The sequence below is a fragment of the Triticum urartu genome, unplaced genomic scaffold (genome assembly GCF_003073215.2).
Source record: "Triticum urartu cultivar G1812 unplaced genomic scaffold, Tu2.1 TuUngrouped_contig_2336, whole genome shotgun sequence".
Taxonomy (NCBI): Eukaryota; Viridiplantae; Streptophyta; class Magnoliopsida; order Poales; family Poaceae; genus Triticum; species Triticum urartu.
Genome location: NW_024112810.1, coordinates 3,540 through 29,248, shown reverse-complemented (window position 1 = coordinate 29,248; position 25,709 = coordinate 3,540). Strand labels below are relative to the sequence as shown.

The 25,709-nt window shown below is 43.7% G+C and overlaps 1 pseudogene; it reads left to right on the top strand.

Annotated features, from left to right (window-relative positions):
- The first annotated feature begins 21,649 nt into the window (after positions 1 to 21,649).
- LOC125526926 lies at positions 21,650 to 24,970 on the top strand (annotated as a pseudogene).
- The last annotated feature ends 739 nt before the right edge of the window (positions 24,971 to 25,709 follow it).

Here is a 25,709-nt window from a genome sequence, read left to right as displayed (position 1 = left end):
ATATATGTATTGACCCCCTTCTTCAAATTAGACGTTTCGGAAGCGGGATGAACTCCTAGCACCAGCTCGCATGCGAGCAATTCAAGAGGAATTGGCGGCATTCTTTCTTAACCACGTGATCGCTGAAGACGGAGAATACTATGTGGACCATGCGCCCATATGTTAGGAGATTATATTTGTAAGAGATAATTATTGTATATATGTAGCCGGTAGTGTCGGATAGATATACGAGAACTTGTTGTTCGACCAATCTCTCGGAGAAGGAGAGGTGGTCGATACCACTTCTCTCTGTATGCATATATGTTCATGACGATCTTCTGTTTCCTTCGTTTGCTTACTAGCTAGCTAGCGTGTCTAGTCCTCTCTATACGTATGTATAGTACGTAGCGTCGACCAAGCACGGACATAAGAGAGGACACTTCTCTCTATTAAATTAGCTAGCTAACACAATATATGAAACACCTAAATTGACCCCCCAAAACCCCCAACCCCCCCCCTTTCAAAAAAAACCCAGCCACAGAAATGCTGACGCGTGGATGCCTATTGGTCCCGGTTGGTGCCACCAACTGGGACCAAAGGCCCTCCTGCCTGGGCTCCACGCACAGGCCACGTGGAGGCCCATCTGTCCCGGTTCTTGATTGAACCGGGACTAAAGGGACATGGCATTAGTACCGACCCTTTAGTCCCGGTTCAGGAACCGAGACAAAAGGCCCTTACGAACCGGGATAATAGGCCCTTTTTCTACTAGGTCAAGAGGGTAACGACGCAAAAAATGCCACCATTGCCAGGTATAACCAAATAAGGTCGGACCTAGGATTTTCACCTCGGAGCTGAGACCGGGTACTTGGGAAGCACCACCCAATCAAAATCATCCTATGTTATCTTCTCCACTTTCCACGATCTCGACAGCTTGACGAGGGAGGAAGGTCACACACACATTGAAATACTTAGACCCGGTCATCGAAGAGGCGCCTTGGGAGCGGCGCTAGCCCTGGCTTAGAGAGCGGGCTCTCCAGATCGAGGGAATGGTAGCGGTCCCGGCTCCCTTCACTTTCCTCCATGGCGTGGGCGCCTGCTGCAAGCCGATGCCGCCAGGGATTGAAAAGGCGCTCTGCTGCATCTGCCCTGCCACGAACGGCTGCCACCCCTGCACCATTGCTGTCATTGGTTCAAGCCGTCTCCCGTACATCGCCAATGGCCGCCGAACAGCTTCAGAATGCAGCCCCACCGCCACCATCGGCCGTGCGGGCAAGCCCGGCGGCGAGGAGGGACGGAGACTCGAAAGGAGGGTCGTCGGGAAAATAGGATCCGTTCGCCGCCCGTGTCGCCCAGGCGGACGACGCGGGGGCAGTTGGTGATGTTGTTTGTATGACTTGCTGATGCTTTGGTTGATGTGCGAATGGCAAAAAAAAGAGTTTCGTTCTTGCATTAGTGCATCTTCTACGTCTCCTTGGATTGGATGGTGAACGGTAACAATTCTTCCTTGCATCTGCTAGCTGCTTGTAAACCAAGAACGAAACAATTCTTCAGAAATGATAAGAATATTTGGCCGAGGCGTTGGAGGCGCAACTCGCAGTCAACGGGAGTGAGTTGTACCAGTTAGCCATGGCGAAGCACACGCTGGTGGTGGACAACCTCAGGCGCAGCAGCATCGCGTGGCGGCTTTGCTGTTGCAAGGAGGTGAACCTTGTATTCTATAAGAGCATCTTCAACAGACGCGCGCAGGCGCGGCGCGCTAAAAAATTTACAGCGCGTACAACAGCTGTTTTTGCGTCCGAATAGGCAGTTGCTTCACCAGCCGTTGCAAATTTTAGTGTGTCGCTGTACCGCTTCAGCAGGCACGCTAAAATATAACGCTCTGTTTGAAAGATACACATACGTACGCTAAAACATAGTTCATATTTCAACCAACATATTTCATAGCATAGATAAACCAACATAGTTTTTTTTAAATGGGCAGCATCCTTTCATTCATTCATGATTTGTTCATTGCATATAATGGCCCTGATCTCGTCAGGAGGCACATTAAACCAGCTAGACTCAGCATTATGTCCTGCAGATCTTGCAAGGACATGGGCTGCCTCATTACAACAACGTTTTACATGACAGAAAACACAAGATAAAAACTTTGTAGCGGCAGATTTAATATCCTGGACAATGGCACCAACAGGGGATCTGTCTAGCCCAGTAAATTGCAGCTTGTTGATCAATGTCAGGCAATCAGAGGCTACCTGAACATTCTGAAATCCAGCATTTTTGGCAAGTACTAGGGCCTGACGAACAGCAAGAGCTTCAGCCACTTCAGGACTTTGGGTATGATCAAACAAACCTTGATGTGCTGCCACAAGCGCTCCAAGATGATCTCGAACCACAATTCCAAAGCCAGCTCTTCCCGATTGGGCAAAAATTGCAGCGTCGACGTTGATCAGCAACCAACCTTCCGGCGGCGGAGACCATTTCTGAATTGATGTCGAGGTCTCACGTCTGTAGGAGATTGGCGGGCTGACATTACATAAATTCATGAATTCAATATAGGCCTTAATTTTCCCCACGACACAAAGAGGATTTAGCAGTGGCTCACCATTACGATAGTTGTTCCTGTTCTCCCAAATATGCCACATAGCCACCACCAGAATCGTAGAGTGGAAGGGTGGCGTTTCAGCTATCCAGTCCAGCAGCCATTGCCTAATATGAATGAATTTTTTTAGTTTTAGGCAGATTCCGTAGTCCTTTTTTAATTCTCTCCAGATTTCTTTCACATATTGGCATTGTAGCAAACAATGCTCAATATTTTCCTCTCGGTTGCAGAAACAACAATCGTACCTTGTGGGTATTGATCGGACCTGGAGCTGCGAGCCTGTAGGTAGGCAGTTGTGTGCCTCCACAGCACAATCTTCATCTTGTTTGGGCACTGAATAGCCCAGAGTTTCTTCCAAGCATTCTCCATGTGATCTTGCTTAGATGATGAGCCTGCACCTGGAAGGCTTCGATTAATCCAAAATTGATGGGATCTCAATAAATTATATGCTGATCTAACAGTGTAAACACCACTTTTGGAGTGAGGCCAGGATGCAAAATCATTGCAACCAATTGTGCTAATGGGAATGATTAAAATCTTTCCAGAAATTTCTTCCGGGAAAAGGTTTCTAATCAAATTTTCATTCCACTTGGGCTCATTTTCACACATCAGAAAATTGACTGCTTTATTCTCTAAATTGGGAGAGTAGGCTGATAAAGTGGCAGGTATAATACCTGGGATCCAATGATCCTTCAGAATGTTGATGTGCTTGCCGTTTCCTACTCTCCATAGTAGGCCTCTTTGGAGCAATTTCTTGCCATGCATAATGCTGCGCCAAACATATGAAGATGATCTTGGGCATTGAGCTGTCCAGAAGTCCCTATCCGGATAATATCGGCCCTTGAGTACTTGTGCACATAGCGATTTAGGCTCGGTCAATAACCTCCAACATTGTTTTCCAAGCATAGATTGATTAAAGGTGGCCATGTCCCGAAAGCCCATTCCACCCATATACTTTGGTGATGATAACCAGTCCCATGATCTCCAATGCAACTTTTTCTTTCCATCTTCAATACCCCACCAGAAGTTAGATATGGGCTGCCTCATTTTATCACAAATGGTCAATGGAATCTGGAAGCAACTCATTACATAGGTTGGGATGGCCTGAGCCACTGATTTCAAAAGAACATCCTTACCAGCCCTTGACAGAGGTCTATCACTACATCCATTTAGGCGTTTCCAAAGTCGACCGGTAAGGAAATTAAAATTACTCGTTGGGGATCGTCCCACTCAGGTTGGCATGCCAAGGTATGTTGCTTGTAGCGTCTCGTCCTGCACCCCCAAAGTCTTTTTTGTAGCTTCCTTGATCTGTTTATCACAATGTAGCCCAAAGAAAATAGAAGATTTTTGAAAGTTTATCTTCTGTCCTGAACCGTTACAGTATGTTTGTAGAGAAGATTTTAGTGCATTGATGCTTCTATATTCACCCTTGGTGAAGAAAACACTATCATCAGCGAACAATAAATGAGATATAGGGGGTCCGTTTCTTCCATTGCGAATGCCCTTTAGATGGCCAGATGCTTCTTTTTGCTGCAATAAGCAAGAAAGGCCTTCAACGCATAGCAAAAATAAGTATGGACTAATTGGGTCCCCTTGTCTAATGCCTCTACTTGGCAAAAAAGACCCGGTTAGTTCACCATTTACTTTCACGACATATCTAACTGAAGTCACACATCTCATAACCATTTCCACCCAATTGATATCAAATCCCAGTTTCAATAAAACTCCCTTGAGGTAATTGAAGGAAATATGCCTAGAGGCAATAATAAAGTTATTATTTATTTCCTTATATCATGATAAATGTTTATTATTCATGCTAGAATTGTATTAACCGGAAATATAATACATGTGTGAATACATAGACAAACAGATTGTCACTAGTATGCCTCTACTTGACTAGCTCGTTGATCAAAGATGGTTATGTTTCCTAACCATAGACATGAGTTGTCATTTGATTAACGGGGTCACATCATTAGGAGAATGATGTGATTGATGACCCATTCCGTTAGCTTAGCACCTTGATCGTTTAGTATGTTGCTATTGCTTTCTTCATGACTTATACATGTTCCTATGACTATGAGATTATGCAACTCCCGTTTACCGGAGGAACACTTTGTGTGCTACCAAACGTCACAACGTAACTGGGTGATTATAAAGGTGCTCTACAGGTGTCTCCGAAGGTACTTGTTGGGTTGGCATATTTCGAGATTAGGATTTGTCACTCCGATTGTCGGAGAGGTATCTCTGGGCCCTCTCGGTAATGCACATCACTTAAGCCTTGCAAGCATTGCAACTAATGAGTTAGTTGCGGGATGATGTATTACGGAATGAGTAAAGAGACTTGCCGGTAACGAGATTGAACTAGGTATTGAGATACCGACGATCGAATCTCGGGCAAGTAACATACCGATGACAAAGGGAACAACGTATGTTGTTATGCGGTTTGACCGATAAAGATCTTCGTAGAATATGTGGGAGCCAATATGAGCATCCAGGTTCCGCTATTGGTTATTGACCGGAGATGTCTCGGTCATGTCTACATAGTTTTGAACCCATAGGGTCCGCACGCTTAACGTTTTCGATGACGATTATATTATGAGTTTATATGTTTTGATGTACCGAAGGAAGTTCGGAGTCCCGGATGTGATCACGGACATGACGAGGAGTCTCGAAATGGTCGAGACATCAAGATTGATATATTGGAATCCTATGTTTGGATATCGGAAGTGTTCCGGGTGAAATCGGGATTTTACCGAAGTACCGGGAGGTTACCGGAACCCCCCGGGGACTTAATGGGCCTTAGTGGGCCTAGGTGGAAGAGAGGAGAGGCGGCTAGGGCTGGGCCGCGCGCCCCTCCACCCCCAAGTCCGAATAGGACAAGGAGAGGGGGGGCGGCGCCCCCCCTCGGTGGGATTAGGACTCCGCCTGGTGCGCCTCCTCCCTGGCCGGCCACACCCCCCTTTGCTCCTTTATATACAGGGGCAAGGGGGCACCCTATAGACACAACATTTGATTGTTTGATCTTTTAGCCATGTGCGGTGTCCCCCTCCACCATAGTCCACCTCGATATTACTGTAGCGGTGCTTAGGCGAAGCCCTGCGTCGGTGGAACATCAACATCGTCACCACGCCGTCGTGCTGACGAAACTGTCCCTCAACACTCGGCTGGATCGGAGTTCGAGGGACGTCATCAGGCTGAATGTGTGCTGAACTCGGAGGTGCCGTACGTTCGGTACTTGATCGGTCGGATCGTGAAGACGTACGACTACATCAACCGCATTGTGCTAACGCTTCCGCATTCAGTCTATGAGGGTACGTGGACAACACTCTCCCCTCTCGTTGATGTGCATCACCATGATCTTGCGTGTGCGTAGGAATTTTTTTGAAATTACTACGTTCCCCAACAGTAATTCCACTCTACCCTGTCATAAGCTTTTGTCATGTCTATTTTCAAGGCAAAGAAAGGGTATTTAGCCTTCTGTTTTCGAATTGTGTGTAGACATTCATACGCCACCAGAATATTATCTGTAATAAGCCTGCCTGGCACAAATGCGCTTTGTTGCTCCGAAATAATTTCTGGCAAAAATATCTTAAGGCGATTAGCAATTACTTTAGAAGCTATTTTGTATATGACATTACATAAGCTTATAGGTCGGAAGTTAGAGAGCACATCAGGATTATTAACTTTTGGGATAAGGACAATTACCGAATCGTAGAAGCCTTCAGGAATATCCCGTCCCAGAAGAAACCCTTTCACTTCTGCACATATATCTTCCCCCACAATATCCCAATGTTTCTGATAAAAAAGTGTTGGGAAACCATCTGGCCCTGGAGCCTTGGTTGGACCCATCTGGAATAAGGAAGTCTTATTTCTTCATTAATATATCCCTTGCACAACTCTTCATTTATCTCTGTAGTTACTTTGCAAGGAATAGCATTCAAAATTGATTCCAGGGAGTCACAGGGTTCAGAGGTCAACAAATTGGAGTAAAAATCATGTACCATCCTTCTGATGCCTTGAGGATCTTCGCATAGTGATCCATCGGCTTTACTTAAGAATTTAATTTTGTTGGCTCTTCTTCGTGCTGAGGCGCGAGTGTGGAAGAACGAGGTATTTTGATCACCTTCACGCAACCAATCAATTCTTGATCGTTGTTTCACCATGATTTCTTCTCTTTCAAACATCTCATATAGTCTCTTTTCTACTTCCTTTTCCTCTTTGGAATATCCAGTAGCCAAATTGTCTTTCCGTAAAGAAGCTAATTTCTTTTCTAGCTTCTTTATTTCCTTTTTAACCGAACCAAAAGATTCTCTACCCCATGTTTGAAGGGTTGTTGACAATATGTTTAGAGCAGATGATAACCCACAAGTATAGGAGACTGCAACAGTTTTCAATAGACTATTCAACCCAAATTTATTGATTCGACACAAGGGGAGCCAAATAATATTCTCAAGTATTAATAGTTGAGTTGTCAATTCAACCGCATTCTGAAAGACTTCATATCTGCAGCAAAGTATTTAGTAGCAAAGTAATATGGAAGTAACGGTAACAATATTGGTTTTGTAGTGATTGTAACAGTGGCAACGGAAAAGTAACTAAGCAAAGATCAATATGTGAAAAGCTCGTAGGCAATGGATCAGTGATGTATAATTATGTCGGATGCAATTTCTCATGCAACAGTTATAACATAGGGTGACACAGAACTAGCTCCAGTTCATCAATATAATGTAGGCATGTATTCCGAATATAGTCATACGTGCTTATGGAAAATAACTTGCATGACATCTTTTGTCCTACCCTCCCGTGGCAGCGGGGTCCTATTAGAAACTAAGAGATATTAAGGCCTCCTTTTAATAGAGTACCAAATCAAAGCATTAACACTTAGTGAATACATGAACTCCTCAAACTATAGTCATCACCGGGAGTGGTCCCGATTATTGTCACTTCAGGGTTACTAGATCATAACACATAGTAGGTGACTATTGACTTGCAAAATTGGATCAAGAACTCCCATATATTCATGGAAAATAGGTCAGATCTGAAATCATGGCACTCGGGCCCTAGTGACAAGCATTAAGCATAGCAAAGTCATAGCAACATCAATCTCAGAACATAATGGATACTAGGGATCAAACCCTAACAAAACTAACTCGATTACATGATAAATCTCATCCAACCCATCACCGTCCAGCAAGCCTACGATGGAATTACTCACGCACGGCGGTGAGCATCATGAAATTGGTGGTGGAGGAAGGTTGATGATGACGATGGTGACGGATTCCCCTCTCCGGAGCCCCGAAGGGACTCCAGATCTGCCCTCCCGAGAGAGAGTAGGGCTTGGCGGCGGCTCTGTATCGTAAACGCGATGAATCCTTCTCTCTGATTTTTTTCTCCCCGAACATGAATATATAGAGTTGGAGTTGAGGTCGGTGGAGCCTTAGGGGGCCCACGAGACAGGGGGCGCGCCCCCCACCCTCGTGGACAGGGTGTGGGCCCCCTGACGTTGATTCTTTCGCTAGTATTTTTTATATATTCCAAAAATATTCTCCGTGAAGTTTCAGGTCATTCCGAGAACTTTTATTTCTGCACAAAAATAACACCATGGCAATTCTGCTGAAAACAGCGTCAGTCCGGGTTAGTTCCATTCAAATCATGCAAGTTAGAGTCCAAAACAAGGTCAAAAGTGTTTGGAAAAGTAGATACGATGGAGACGTATCAACTCCCCCAAGCTTAAACCTTTGCTTGTCCTCAAGCAATTCAGTTGACAAACTGAAAGTGATAAAGAAAAACTTTTACAAACTCTGTTTGATCTTGTTGTTGTAAATATGTAAAGCCAGCATTCAAGTTTTCAGCAAAGATTATGAACTAACCATATTCACAATAACATTTAGGTCTCATGTTTACTCATATCAATGGCATAATCAACTAGCGAGCAATAATAGTAAATCTCGGATGACAACACTTTCTCAAAACAATCATAATATGATATAACAAGATGGTATCTCGCTAGCCCTTTCTGAGACCGCAAAACATAAATGCAGAGCACCTCTGAAGACAAGGACTGACTAAACATTGTAATTCATGGTAAAAGAGATCCAGTCACAGTCATACTCAATGTAAACTAATAGTAATGACAGCGGTGCTCTCCAACTGGTGCTTTTTAATAAGAGGATGATGACTCAACATAAAAGTAAATAGATAGGCCCTTCTAGAGGGAAGCAGGGATTTGTAGAGGTGCCAGAGCTCGATTTTTGAAATAGAGATAAATAATATTTTGAGTGGTATACTTTCATTGTCAACATAACAACCGAGAGATCTCGATATCTTCCATGCTACACACATTATAGGTGGTTCCCAAACAGAATGGTAAAGTTTATACTCCACCAACAAACATCAATCCATGGCTTGTCCGAAACAACGGGTGCCTCCAACTAACAACAATCCTGGGGGAGTTTTGTTTGCAATTATTTTAATTTAAGCATGGGACTGGGCATCCCGGTTACCAGCCATTTTCTCGTGAATGAGGAGCGGAGTCCACTCCTTGAGAATAACCCACCTAGCATGGAAGATATAGACAACCCTAGTTGATACATGAGCTATTCGAGCATACAAAACAGAATTTCATTTGAAGGTTTAGAGTTTGGCACATACAAATTTACTTGGAACGGCAGGTAGATACCACATATAGGAAGGTATGGTGGACTCATATGGAATAACTTTTGGGGTTTATGGAAGTGGATGCACAAGCAGTATTCCCGCTTAGTACAAGTGAAGGCTAGAAAGAGACTGGGAAGTGACCAGCTAGAGAGCGACAACAGTCATGAACATGCATTAAAATTAATCAACACTGAGTGCAAGCATGAGTAGGATATAATTCACCATGAACATAAATATCATGGAGGCTATGTTGATTTTGTTTCAACTACATGCGTGAACATGTGCCAAGTCAAGCCACTCGGAATCGTTCAAAGGAGGATACCACCCTATCATACCACATCACAACCATTTTAATAGCATGTTGGCACGCAAGGTAAACCATTATAAACTCCTAGCTAATTAAGCATGGCATGAGCAACTATAATCTCTAATTGTCATTGCAAACATGTTTCATTCATAATAGGCTGAATCAGGAACGATGAACTAATCATATTTACAAAAACAAGATAGGTCGAGTTCATACCAGCTTTCTCATCTCAATCAGTTCCATCATATATCGTCATTATTGCCTTTCACTTGCATGACGAATGGTGTGGATAATAATAATAGTGCATGTGCATTGGACTAAGCTGGAATCTGCAAGCATTCAATACAAGGGAGAAGACAAGGTAATATGGGCTCTTTGTTAGATCAACAATAATGCATATGAGAGCCACTCAAATTTTCATCATGGTCTTCTCCTCTCGACCCCCAAAGAAAGAAAAAAAGAAACAAAACTATTTACACGGGAAAGCTCCCAACAAGCAAAAGAAGAACGAGAAATCTTTTTGGGTTTTCTTTTTAATTACTACTACTACAAGCATGGAAAGTAAACTAGCCAAAAGCTACAACTAATTTTTTTGGTTTTTCTTAAGGTTTTTCAAACACACAAGAAGAAGGCTTAAAAACAAAATAAACTAGCATGGATAATACAATGAAAATGTATGACCACCGACAACTGGAATGAGCATGTGAACATGAATGTAATGTCGGTGAGGAATACATACTCCCCCAAGCTTAGGCTTTTGGCCTAAGTTGGTCTATGGCCATGGCTCAAAGCTGCCCTCTCTGGTGTATGGAGGAGTGTCCTCTGGGTGCCACTGGTTGGCAATCTCCTTCGGATCCCACTGATAAACAAATTGACGGTAAGGATCAAGTGGTGGCTCAGGCTCTGGAGCTGATGTCAGGCTCCTGTATGCATGAACGGCCTCCGGCAACACGAGGTACATGCCTGAAAATATGATAACAAAGAGGGAGCAGGCAAGGTAATAATCTCATAGTAGTTTTTATCAAATATCAATCTATACTTAAGCATCTTCTTCTTATCCTTAATAATAAAATCATGTGCTACCATACTCTTATAATCTAGTAAAATAGGAGGCAACAACTTTTCCTCTTTATCACAATGCCTAATAGGTATGTTAAAGTGTGTAGCAAGGCGCGGAGCAAAGATGCCTCCAAAGATGGGACCCTTTGTGCGGTTCAGATTTAACCGTTTAGCAACAATAGCGCCTAAATTGAAAGTGGTATCACGAAACAAGGCATGGCGCAAAATAACAATATCAGGGGAACTAAGGTTTCCACTGTTCCCGCGACCAATTAAGCATCTACTAGCAAATATTGCAAAGTAACGTAGAACAGGAAAATGTATGCTAGTAATTCTTGCATCGGAAACTTTCCTCGTTTCCCCTACAACAATCATATCAATAAATCCCTCCACATCATTACGATGTGGTTCCTCTATGCTTCCCGCAAAGGGTATCTTACAGACCCTACAAAACTCATATAGTGACATCTCCTTAACCTCATCATATAAATGAAATTCCACTGAAGGTGGTGATTTCTTAACATGAAAGTAAAATTTTTGCATGAAAATATTAGTGAGGAGGAGATACTGTTCGTGTTGGTCGCGGAGGAAGTCAACGAGGCCTACATTCTCAGCCAAATAATAAAAGTCCTCATATATACCGGCTGCTCTCAAGAACTCATCACAAGGCCATTCGCACGGCCGAACTTCCGCAGTGCGAGGGAGATTATATTTGGGCTTCTTATTCTCTTCACTTTGCTTATCCTTCAAGGTTCGGCTCGAAGAGCCCCTCAACAATCTCTTCATCATTTTCTTTCTCTGAAAAATTTCTGAAATTTTTAGCGACTCAAAATAAAAGTGAATCAAACTCAACAAGATTGATAGCAACTACTCCTACAAGTGCCTAGAGGCCATATCATGCATTAAAACTACTTTTGACCACATAAATTTGACATGCAAGCTCAAGAACAGGGTCACCTAAGCAACAAAAATTTGCAATAAATAAAGTACTAGAACAAAAACTAATTGGACCATTGGAGGAGTCACATACTGAAGAACAATCCCCCAAAGCAGTTTTGTGAATGGAGCTTTGAGCAAGGAGATCAAAAATGGCAGCAAGATGAGCTAGAACTCGGGTTTGAGCTGGTGGAGAATTTTTCTGGAGGAAGACGAAGTCTGTGGGTGCAAGAATAAGTGGAAGGGGCCCACGTGGGGTCCACGAGGCAGGGGGGTGCGCCCTGGACCCTCGTGGCTAGGTGGTGAGGCCCCCTGGTGTGTTCTCAGTGCCAATAATTCTTAAATATTCTAGAAAAATCATATAAAATTTTCAGGGCATTTGGAGAACTTTTATTTTCAGGGTATTTTTTATTGCAAGGATAATTCAGAAACAGACAGAAAATACTATTTTTGCTTTATTTAATCTAAATAACAGAAAGTAAAAGGAGGGTATAGAGAGTTGTGCTTTCTAACTTCATCCATCTCATGCTCATCAAAAGGAATCCACTAACAAGGTTGATCAGTCTTGTTAACGAACTCTTTCCGAATAACATGAAACCGGAGAATTTTCGAATAGCACTAAGTACCTCAATGGGGATATGCATGTCCCCAACAATAAGAATATCATATTTCTTCTTGACAGTAGGAAGAGGAAATTCAAAACCTCCAATAGTAACCGTTGAAGTTTTTCCAATAGAATTTATACTGTGGACTTGAGGTTGTTTCCTCGGAAAGTGTATCATATGCTCATTACCATTAACATGAAAAGTGATATTGCCTTTGTTGCAATCAATAACAACTCCTGCAATATTCAAAAAGGGTCTACCAAGAATAATAGACATACTATCGTCCCCGGGAATATCCAAAATAACAAAGTCCGTTAAAATAGTAAAGTTTGCAACCACAACAGGCACATCCTAACAAATACCGACATGTATAGCAGTTGATTTATCAGCCATTTGCAAAGATATTTCAGTAGGTGTCAACTTATTCAAATCAAGTCTACGATATAAGAAGAGAGGCATAACACTAACACCGGCTCCAAGATCACATAAAGCAGTTTTAACATAGTTTCTTTTAATGGAGCATGGTATAGTTGGTACTCCTGGATCTCCTAGTTTCTTTGGTATTCACCCTTAAAAGTATAATTAGGCAAGCATGGTGGAAATTTCAGCTTCCGGTATCTTTCTTTTATTTGTAACAATATCTTTCATATACTTAGCATAAGGATTCATTTTAAGCATATCAGTCAAACGCATACGCAAAAAGATAGGTCTAATCATTTCAGCAAAGCGCTCAAAATCCTCATCATCCTTTTTCTTGGATGGTTTAGGAGGAAAAGGCATGGGTTTCTGAACCCATGGTTCTCTTTCTTTACATGCTTCCTAGGCAACGATGTCTCTCTATCATAATTGATTCTTTGATTGTGGGTTATCAAGATCAACAGCAGGTTCAATCTCTACATCATTGTTATTGCTAGGTTTGAGCATCAACATGAACATCATCATTATATTATCACTAGGTTCATGTTCATTACCAGATTGTGTTTCAGCATCAGAAATAGAAATATCATTGGGATTCTCAGGTGTGTCAACAACAGGTTCACTAGAGGCATGCAAAGTCCTATCATTTTTCTTTTTCTTCTTCTTAGAAGACTAGGTGCATCAACATTAATTCGTGAGAATCTTGCTCAATTCTCTTGGGGTGGCCCTCAGGATACAAAGGTTCCTGAGTCATTTTACCCCCTCTAGTCACAACTCTAATCCATTTTCATTTTTCTTATTATCTAAATTCATTGAGCAAATCATTCTGAGCTTTAAGTACTTGTTCTACTTGAGTGGTAACCATAGAAGCATGTTTACTAATAATTTTAAGTTCACCTTTAACTCTAGACATATAATCACTCAAGTGTTCATTCATATAAGCATTGTGTTCAATTGTCTACCAACATAAGCATTGAAGTCTTCTTGTTTAACATAAAATTATCAAACTCATCCAAGCATTGGCTAGCAAACTTATTACGAGGAATATCACCTCATCAAATATATAGAGAGAATTTACCTTTACTACCTGTGTAGGGTTATCAAGACCATGTATCTCTTCAATAGGTGGTAAATTCTTAACATCTTCAGCTTTAATACCTTTTTCTTTCATAGATTTCTTTGCCTCTTGCATATCTTCAGGACTGAGAAATAGAATACCCCTTTTCTTCGGAGTTGGCTTAGGAGTTGGTTCAGGAAGTGTCCAATCATTTTCATTACTCAACATATTATTCAATAGCAATTCAGCTTGATCAACAGTTCTTTCCCTGAAAACACAACCAGCACAACTATCCAGGTGGTCTCTGGAAGCATCGGTTAGTCCATTATAAAAGATATCAAGTATTTCATTTTTCTTGAGAGGATGATCAGGCAAAGCATTAAGTAATCGGAGAAGCCTCCCCCAAGCTTGTGGGAGACTCTCTTCTTCAATTTGCACAAAATTATATATTTCCCTTAAGGCAGCTTGTTTCTTATGAGCGGGGAAATATTTAGCAGAGAAGTAATAAATCATATCCTGGGGACTACGCACACAACCAGGATCAAGAGAATTAAACCATGTTTTAGCATCACCCTTTAATGAGAACGGAAACAACTTAAGGATAAAGTAATAGCGAGTTTTCTCATCATGAGTAAACAGGGTGGCTATATCATTTAATTTAGTAAGATGTGCCACAACAGTTTCAGTTTCATAACATGGAAAGGATCAGATTCAACCAAATTAATTAACTCTGGATCGACAGAGAAATCATAATCCTTATCAGAAATACAGATAGGTGAAGTAGCAAAGCAGGGTCATATTTTCATTCTAGCATTCAAAGATTTTTTTTGCTTAGCTAATCAGTTTCTTTAAGATCATATCTATCATTGCAAGCTAAAAAGTATCTAGCAAGTTTCTTCATCCATAATATAACCTCAGGCACAACAAGCAACTCATATCTAGGGGAGAATCTTCATCATCACTTTCATCAATATTATCAGTTTCAATAATTTCATTCTCTCTACCCCTTATCAAGTTGTTCTCAAGAATTCACCTAGTGGCACAGTGTTATCAAGCATAGAAGTAGTTTCATCATAAGCATCATGGCAAAGAAAGTGGCATCATCAATAACATGCAACATATCAGAATGAATAGCAGGTGTAGGTGTCGCAAGTTTACTCATAACAGAAGGTGAATCAAGTGCAGAGCTAGATGGCAGTTCCTTACCTCCCCTCGTAGTTGAGGGATAAATCTTGATTCTTTCATCTTTCAAGTTCTTCATAGTGATCAACAGATATAAATCCCAAGTGACTCAAAGAATAGAGCTATGCTCCCCGACAACGGCGCCAGAAAATAGTCTTGATAACCCACAAGTATAGGGGATCGCAACAGTTTTCGAGGGTAGAGTATTCAACCCAAATTTATTGATTCGACACAAAGGGAGCCAAAGAATATTCTCAAGTATTAACAATTGAGTTGTCAATTCAACCGCACGTGAAAGACTTAATATCTGTAGCAAAGTATTTAGTAGCAAATTAATATGGAAGTAACGGTGATGGTGGCAAAAGTAACCGTATTGGTTTTGTAGTGATTGTAACAGGGGCAACGGAAAAGTAATGTGAAAAGCTTGTAGGCAATGGATCAGTGATGGATAATTATGTCGGATGTGATTCCTCATGCAACAGTTGTAACACAGGGTGACACAGAACTAGCTCCAGTTCATCAATATAATGTAGGCATATATTCCGAATATAGTCATACGTGCTTATGGAAAAGAACGTGCATGACATATTTTGTCCTACCCTCCCGTGGCAGCGGGGTCCTAATGGAAACTAAGGGATATTAAGGCCTCCTTTTAATAGAGTACCATACCAAAGCATTAACACATAGTGAATACATGAACTCCTCAAACTAGGTCATCACCGGGAGTGGTCCCGATTATTGTCACTTCGGGGTTATCGGATCATAACACATAGTAGGTGACTATTGACTTGCAATAGGATCAAGAACTCACATATATTCATGGAAACATAATAGGTTCAGATCAAATCATGGCACTCGGGCCCTAGTGACAAGCATTAAGCATAGCAAAGTCATAGCAACATCAATCTCAGAACATAATGGATACTAGGGATCAAACCCTAACAAAACTAACTCGATTACATGGATAAATCTCATCCAACCCATCACCGTCCAAGCAACGATGGAATTACTCAAGCACGGTGGTGAGCATCATGAAATTGGTGATGGAGGAAGGTTGATGATGACGGTGGCGACGGATTCCCCTATTCGGAGCCCCGAACGGACTCTAGATCAGCCCTCCCGAGAGAGATTAGGGCTTGGCGGTGGCTCCGTATCGTAAAACGCGATGAATCCTTCTCTTTGATTTTTTTCTTCTTGAACGTGAATATATAGAGTTGAAGTTGAGGTAGGTGGAGCCTCAGGGGGCCAACGAGACAGGGGCGCACCGCAGGAGGGTGGGCGCGCCCCCACCCTCGTGGACAGGGTGTGGGCCCCCTGACGTTGATTCTTTTGCCAGTATTTTTTATATATTTCAAAAATATTCTCCGTGAAGTTTCAGTTCATTCCGAGAACTTTTATTTCTGCACAAAAATAACACCATGGCAATTCTGCTGAAAACAGCGCCAGTCCGGGTTAGTTTCATTCAAATCATGCAAGTTAGAGTCCAAAACAAGGTCAAAAGTGTTTGGAAAAGTAGATACGGTGAAGACGTATCAGCAGACCAAGTATTATTTAGGGACGGTGGCTCCTCCTTCAGTTTCCTCCAATTCTCATCGACTATTTGCATATAATCAGGTGCTCTCAACCAGGCAGCTTCGAACTTGAAAGGTCGTAGTATAGGGTTGATAGATCCTTGGCATCCTCTCTTTAACATTGTCACCAAGATGGCAAAGTGATCAGGTGATGTTGTAATAATGTTCTCAACAGTGCAATCTTCGAAGAGCTGTAGGAAATCACAATTTGCCACTGCCCTATCTAGTCTCACCCTACGATTACGCCCGTTCTCTTATCTATTGGACCAAGTGTATTTTGGTCCAATGTAACCCAAATCCATTAGCCCACAATCATCTAGGCAGTCTCAGAATAACATAATTTGATTGTCATCCCTGTCCCTGATACCCACGTGCTCATCTCCATGCAACGCTTCATTGGAGTCTCCTGGACATATCCATGGACCCTTCCACTGAGCTTTCAAGAACCCGAGTCTATCCCAGAATTGGTGCCTTAATTCCCTTCTTGGTTCACCAGAAATGAGAGTTGTACGCCATTCTACACCGTCTTATGTTTTGGCTAGAATATCTATAATCCAAGTGGAGAAGGCTTTTAGCGAGACTGAAATAGATGAAGACCAAACAAGAGCCACCCCACCACTTAATCCATCACTACTCACAGCAGAAGAACCGGTAAATCCCAAGGACCACATAAAGTTTCGAGATCTTGAGTCCCTCATCTTCGTCTTAGACAGGAACATGAGGGAGGGATGAAATTTGCTCACGAGCCATTTCAGCTCGCCAACTGTCGCGTCCGTCCCTAAGCCGCGACAGTTCCAACATAGAAGACTTATTGCGTATGGCGGGGCTGCTCTGCTGCAGCCGCCGCCTGATCCGCCGATCCTGGTGTGAGAGTTAAGATTTCCTTCTTTTCCTTCTTGTAGAAGTCATTCATACCTTCATCTCCACTTGGAACTAAAGCTGGATTGGTGTCACCGGCATTAACATCATGTTTACTGTTGTCAAGGCCAGGTAAGAAGTCTCAAGCATCAATTTCTCTTGAGGATTTTGAATCAGCCCTTTGGGTTTGTATACCTTAGTCTGCTTTATTTTCTGGCCCACTACTCTAGCAGCATTATTCTACAATGGAAAGAGCTCCTTGCTCACAATGCCAACGGACGGTTTCGCCTTCTGCTTAAGACTTTGGTTCTGTAACTTTGTTAGAGACATAACCTCCCCTAATAGATCAGGTCTCTTTACTCCTGAAATTTCCTAGTGGGGTTGGCTCTGACTCCCCTTGCTTGTCCTCATGAAAAGAGGTTCTACCACTTGACTGAGAGCTTTGTCCAGATTTTGAAATCGAGAAACTCTTTCTTCTATCCTCCTTCAAACATAATTTATCTGAGTTATATGGTAATTTCCTATCAGCATCTCTCTCGCCTGGGTTTGGGCACTCTAATGAGGAGTGTCCCATGACCCCACATGAAAAACAGTAGTGGGGAAGTCTCTCGTACTTGACCTCATATCTTTCAAAAGCCTTAAGCTTCATTGAGTAGGAAGTAACATATCTCATTAATGGCTTTGTTATATCTACTTTGACCCTTACACGCAGACAGTCTCCCAATGCCCTGCCCTGGCTGTCCACATCCACTTTCTCAACTTTTCCAATCTTCACTCCAAGTAATCCCCCCAGTGTTTATTCATCAACTCGAAGTGGGGATTCATGATTCTTGCCTACAACATGATGCTCTTAAAGGTGACATCAGATGGTTTCTGCTTTGGATCAAACTCATTGAGCAACACAGCATGCTTCCCAACTGTCCATGGAGCACCATCTTTCACCCTTTCTTTATCTGATTTGGTTGCAAACTCTGCGATGAAAACATTATCTGCCACAGGTTTCACAACCAATCCTTTGGGGTTCCCCCAATCTGGCCTCAGTGCCGATATGATAGTCTATATATGAATAATGTTTGGGGATAATACCTTGCAAATTAGAGCAAAATAGATTCACTAAATCAGCTTCATTCTCATCTTGCAGGATAAGGGCATCCGCTTCTGCTAAAGTCAGATTGAGACGCTCCATCATCTCTGCAACCTTGCCCTCTACATCAGCAGGTTCGCCGGCCCATCGGCCCGCCGTCTTGTCCATTGAATCCATTGTCGCCACTGCCAAACCAGCATCAGCGCCAGGCTCCTTCACCGTCTCCATCCCGCAACCGCTCAAATCCGTTTGTCGCTCGCCCCGATTTCAGTACTCTGACGCACAACCAAGGGTGGGCAGCAAAACCAAATTTTTCCCCGAGGTCACCCCGAACTGCAGCCAGATCCTGAAGTAGCGAGTGCGAGAGATGTTCTTGGGCGCGGAGAAGAGATTTTGCTTAGGGAGCACACTAGGATGGATGCACCATAGGATCGTGACCACCAGATTGAGAGCTTAACCCTAGAGTCGCTCGTCGCTGGAGGGGACGAGAAAGTTCCACAAACCAACATAGTTCATAGCGTAGATAAAAAAGGATACAAAAGCAAACGGCTAAACTACTAGTCGTCGTCTTCCTTCGGCCCCGACTTGGTGGTGTCCTCCTCTTCCTCAGACTTTGTAATGAAGGCGTTAATCCACCGTTCATCATTGGAGTCCCAGGTCAACGCTTCCTTGAGCTCGATGTTGAAAAGCGCGGCCGCCTTCCACGTACGCCTGTCCTCGCGATAGGCGGCTCGCTCCTCCCTCCGCCCTCCGTTGCGCGTAGAATTCGCGCTTATTGATGACGTCTCCGGGAAGCGTTGGCGCCACACCGCCATAGCCTCCTCGTGCATCTCAGCGATGCCGAGGTGGCGCTCCCGCCTCCAGTCCTCGTCGGTGACAAGCCGCGCGGGAGGCGTGAGCTCCTACGCCCGCTCCCGAGTCGCCACCTCAGGGAAGTTCATCTCCCTAAGAGGCCGCCGGAGGCGCCACGCCGCCGCGTCGTACGCGCGGGCGGCCTCGTAGGCGGTGTCGAACATGCCGAGGCCGAGGCGCATCTCACCGGAGCGGATCTCGGCGTAGAAGGCGCCGGAGGGGCGCGCACGGACGCCGCGGTAGCCCGAACTTCCTCGGCGACGCGGCGGCGGCGATGCGAGAAAGGAGGCAGGAACGAAGCAGCAGAGGGGCGGAGGGGGCGCGTGGCGAGGTAGAGCGGCGGAGAGGACGCGTGACGAGGTAGAGCGGTGGAGAGGGCGCATGGAGGGGCGCTGGATTTATAGCACGCGCGCGTCGACATGCGCCAAAACTGACGCGCGCACCCCCGCTTTTTCCCGCGCGCGCCACTTTTTCCCTCGCCGCGCGGACGCGCGCGCTAAAAGCACTGTTTTTCGGGCACACGCTTTATTTGGCGCGTCTGTTGGAGATGCTCTAACAGAGTGCAGTTGTGCCAAATCTCATGGTGCAGCTCTCTTACGATGGGCTTGTCAACAGGCAATGGGACTTGAAGTATCTACACCCGAGTTTAAATGACAGTAAAATAAAAAAAATCGAAAAAATCCTGATTTCTGTGATTTGAACTTTGACAAATGTTTTATGTGCTTGCAGAAGTTTATCATAAAACAACGTTCCTAGAAGTCATGGTAAGAGAAGAACAAAATTGATGCTCTAGAAATGCTATTTTTGAAAGCATTTTCGAGTGCTGATTTTTTTTCACGCCTTCCACAAATGTTATTTCAGGCCGAAAATTTCTATGCACTGAGAACATTTGTGAAAGTTTGCACCAAAAAAGTTTCAGAATTTTTTGAATCGGTGAGTTTACTGTTCATCCCGAGCTCAAATGTGCTCGGAAGTAGAAGGGTACTTTCGTGGGCAATGGCTCAAATTTCACTAAGATATACTCTCTCCGTCTGAAAATACTTGTCATCAAAATGGATAAAAAGAGATGTATCTAGAACTAAAATATGTCTAGATACATCTCCTTTTATCCATTTTGATGACAAGTATTTCCGGATGGAGGGAGTATAAAATATGGCAACAATGCCATTTCTATCTTTTCCTGTATTGAAGTTATGTACTCTACTATAATGTGCTCTAAAATTTACATTGAGGACCCTAGACCATTGAGCGACCATTACCGTTGCCACAACGAGCTGTTAACGATATTGAAGTTATGTAAGACAATTGTTATTATTACTAGTAAATGTGCGCGTGCAATGCATGTTAATATTTAGGTAATATATCAATTGCACGCGGATATTAGGTATGTTATTATTTGTGTGTTAATTTTATGATTAGTGCAATATTTGGTATGCTATTAACTGCACGTTAAACACGTTGAACGCTCACCATTGGAGCAGTCTAGTTCGTAGGATTGACTTAGTTTGATGGCCGAGATCAGTTGGATCTGCCCCTTCAGGTCTTTTTATATTGGTATAGATGCAAAAATAAAGTAAATACATACTTTTGTACAGTAGTTCATGAGTTTTAATTTTAGAATTTTCTTGAGTACGAGTAGTTTTTTCTTTAAAGTGTGTGTGTGCGTGAGAGAGAGAGAGATAGCGTAGTGTAATAAAAATCACCAAGTGTGCTTAGTCATAAGAAAACAAAAACACTGAAGAATGACTTCCGTTTCTAGATTTCTATTTTCATGGAAAAATACCAATTCATTTGAGGTCTGAACAAAAATAAGAAGCTCCGTCACTTTTCTAAAAGATTATGAGTGTGGTTTTTTCATAGCTCGAGTTCCATGGCACCCCCATGAACAGTAAATTGGAAGAAAAAGTAGTAAAAATCCGAAACTTTGTGGCATTGATTGTGACCAGATGTCATATGTGCTTGGAAATTTTTGTGGACAAATAATATCCTAGGCGCTCACACGTAAAATAACAAAGTTGGTAATCAATTTTGTGTGCACTGTTGAGTAGAACTTTTTTTTGTCTTGAGCTCGTCGGACGTCATATGGGCACCAAATTTTGGAAGCATGGAAGTCATTTGGTCATAATCGATGCCACAAAATTTCAGATTGTTTTTATGTTGTTACTTGTTTTTTTACTGTTCATGGAGATACCATGGAGCTGAGCTAGATTAAAAATCTCTGAAAAGAATATTTGTTATTCTAACTCGCTATTTTATTATTTATTTTTCTTCCACCCAGGCCACATGAATGAACTTTTCCACAGATATTTTATGGAATATAACTCAATCTCATATGTACACATGACATTTTTTTTGGATTTTTTAAAACTATATCCAACTCAATTCAAAATTTCTAAAATAAAAAAGTGTTTTTTAGGTAAATAAAAAAGAGTGTGTGCCCCTCCCCCGCAGAGCATAAAGTCCTTTGTTGGGCTGGCAACCAGCAGATGGGCTGGTTTCCGGGGGAAAGCAGAACGGCATCTTCCTGCTTTTCCGCCCAAAAGAAAAAAAAAGTGCTTTCCGCCCCCTTTCCCCATCTTCCTCTGCTCGCTTCCCACTCCACTCCACTCCACTCTGAGCCGGCAGCAATGGCGCTCCTCCTCCTCTCGCTGCTCCTGCTCTGCGCCCGCTCGCCGGAGCCGGCGATGGCGGGCGACCCGTTCGCCTACTTGACTGGGAGGCCTCGTACCAGTCGGCCCGCCCGCTGGGCGTCGCGCAGAAGGTCATCGCCATCAACGGCCAGTTCCCGGGGCCGCCGCTGAACGTGACCACCAACTGGAACGTGGTGGTCAACGTCCGCAACGCCCTCGACGAGCCGCTCCTCCTCACCTGGCACGGCATCCAGCACCGCAAGACCCCGTGGCAGGACGGCGTCGCCGGCACCAACTGCCCCATCCCCGCCGGCTGGAACTGGACCTACCGCTTCCAGGTCAAGGACCAGGTAGGCAGCTTCTTCTACTCCCCCTCCGCCGCGCCGCTCCACCGCGCCGCCGGCGGCTACGGCGGCATCGTCGTCAACAACCGCGACGTCATCCCCATCCCCTTCCCCTTCCCCGACGGCGACCTGACGCTCTTCATCGGCGACTGGTACGTCAAGTCTCACAAGGACCTCCGGAGATCCCTCGACGCCGGCGCGCCCCTGGGACCTCCCGACGGCGTGCTCATCAACGGGCTGGGCCCCTACCGCTACAACGACACCCTCGTGCCGCCGGCGATCTCCTACGAGCGGATCAATGTGGAGCCGGGGAGGACCTACAGGCTGCGGGTGCACAACGTGGGGGTCTCCACCAGCCTCAATTTCAGGATCCAGGGCCACAGCCTGCTGCTCGTGGAGACCGAGGGCTCATACACCTCGCAGCAGAACTACAGCAACATGGACATCCATGTCGGACAGTCCTACTCCTTCCTGGTCACCATGGACCAGAACGCCAGCACCGACTACTACGTCGTCGCCAGCGCCCGCTTCGTCGCCGACCCCGACAAGCTCACCGGCGTCGCCATTCTGCACTACTCCAACTCCCAGGGTCCGGCCTCTGGCCCTCTCCCTGCTGCCCCTGATGACCAGTATGACACCGCGTTCTCCATAAACCAAGCCAGATCCATCAGGTACTTAATTATTACTGCTTCCTCCACGCCACATTTTTGGTTTTCTCTATTCATATCCTGATGCTGTAAAAGTAAAACACACAACTGTTTTGTTTCAGATAGGTGGGATGTCACTGATGATGCTACATTTCGGTTTCTGTTTGTTTGGAATGTTACTACTGATGCTGCTGTAAAACACACAATTGTTTTAATTGTTTCAGGTGGAATGTTACCGCCAGCGGCGCCCGCCCCAACCCGCAGGGTTCATTCCATTATGGTGATATTACCGTGACCGATGTGTACTTGTTGCAGAGTCGGCCGCCCGAGCTCATAGACGGGCAACTGCGCTCTACTATCAATGGGATTTCTTACATTGCTCCTTCCACTCCATTGATACTTGCACAGCTATTCAATGTCCCGGGAGTGTTCAAACTGGATTTCCCAAATCATCCGATGAATAGACTGCCAAAAGTCGACACCTCGGTTATAAATGGCACCTACAAAGGCTTTATGGAGATTATATTCCAAAACAACGCCACGACCGTGCAGAGCTATCACTTGGATGGATATGCATTCTTTGTCGTTGGGTAATTCCCTTGCACTTCCTCTTCTTCATCCTGACCTGCTCTGTTTACCTATTTTTTGGGTGGTGGTTCTTATTTCAGGATGGACTATGGATTGTGGACCGACAACAGTCGAGGTACCTACAACAAATGGGATGGTGTTGCACGGTCAACCATCCAGGTGCTGAAATTCATGTTTTGTTCTCTTTATGGATTTCTATATATTATATGGTCTGGAGAAACCTAAGAAAAATTATACCAAATCTGCTTAACAAGACAATCCACAGTAAGTTGTAGTAACGTGGGGGAAATCATAGAGGGTAAGATATGTTTGTGTTTTTTGTAAGCCTGCTAGAATAACCAAATTATTATCTTACGGCCCCTGACTGAAGATAACAGTTATCATGTGAGTCTACTAGGACTAGCAAAGATGTTTGCATGTACCTGACTGAAGAAATTGTGTCTTGTATAGAGTAAAATGCTGCTGAGGTACTATAACATTTGAAATACGGTTATGTCTGAAGATTGTCAACCTATCCCCTTGGGCTCAGTAAGTTTGAATTTTCTACGGCATAGAAAATCCTAGTTAGCAATTTACAGAGTGATGAACTGCAAGCACTGACAGAAAGTATCTGCATTGTGATTGAGAAAACCTATCAACGAGGAAGGAAATTTTGAACCTTACCTTAAATTAGTTTTGCATGGGCTTGGTTGATTGATTGGGGAGGTTTTTGGACGAGAATGCAGGTATTCCCCGGTGCTTGGACTGCTGTGCTCGTGTTCCTGGACAATGCAGGGATATGGAATTTGCGCGTGGAGAACCTGGACAGCTGGTACATGGGCCAAGAACTGTACATAAGCGTGGTGAACCCGGAGGAAGACCACAGCGACAAGACTCCGCTTCCTCTTCCGGATAACACAATTTTCTGCGGCGCGCTCTCGAGCCTACAGAAGTGAGCTTAATATACTCTCTGTTTCCTTCTTCGTTTGTGGACAGATGCAGAGGAGAGTTACATAACAGGAGATGCTGTTATATTGCTTGCAGAGAACAGTCTCATAGGTTCCAGTACTCGGGAGCTTCGCGGGTTGGGAAGACGGTGTCTGCGGCGATGATCTCGACGACATGGTTGGCTGCTACCTGGTTGCTGTATAGATAGACGAAGACATTGAATGGACTTGCTTTGTGGAAAAGGAGTACAGAAGGAGAAGAGATCATACAGTGGCAGTGCAGAGACAGGAGTATTACATATGGTGGAGGAAGGGCTCCTGGGAGGGATGCTTGATTTTTTTGTTAGGTTCAAGTGATGAATGCCCCCAATTGTAGAGTACATGGAGCAGGAGAAAATTAATTATTCCATTCAAGATGTGCAGTACTAGTTTTTGTGCGTATGTGTTTACCGCTTCAAATTCGCCGCAGTGGTTATCAGCTTGGATTTGGACCGGAAGTCGGTCCCGGGCACGGGCAGGCATATGGATACCAATTTGGTCTCCTGAATGAAGAGGGGAGGAAGTTGTAATGTGTTTGAAGTTGGACAGAAAAGTGGACTTTTCCCAAATTGAAATGGCTGAGATGCAGTAGCGTGTGTCTTGCATTTTGTGATGCGATAATTTGTGATTATATATGCAAGCAGGCACTGCCAATCTGTGATCTACCAACATATCGAATGGCCAAGAATGCACCAATCGGGAGACATTTATACGGTTAGAATACCTTTGTATACAAGATCGGCACAATCTCATTATTGACAATCTGTGATCTTTGGGCCTACAAAAAGCATTACCCGTTGTGAGAACTTATAGTTCACAGTTCAAAAAAAAAAGAACTTATAGTTCACCTGCATCTTTTTTATGTTGCTCTAAGTTGAGTTCTAGATGATGGAAAATGGAGTTGCTATCTTTCGATCTTGCAAAGAATTATTTATATTTCTATCGTTTACCGAGTCGAGGGACTCTTAAAATGTGTAACTACAATTAGTGTCAGTTGACAAAAAGAAAAATTGCATATCAACTTAAAAATACACATTCCAAACATTAGTGTCAAGTAAAAAAACACAATTTTAAGTTTGGATGATCTGGCATACTGTAAATTTTTGACGATTAAGTTTTGGTGGATCTGCTACATGAAAAAAAGTTTTATCCCTAGCTTTTTAGAGGATGGAGGATAAAGTGTTGCTGTCCTTATTTTCTTGCTGAAACAAGTTGGAAAGATAGATACTAGCGTCATCACAGTAAATGTCCAAATCCCAATCCCAATCCCAAACCCAGCGCGCTCGAGCTATACTCGGATTCAAACCATAGACATATATAAGTTGCTGCCAGTTCCAGCCCTGCCCCGTCTCCCCCGCGTCTCTTCTTTCTT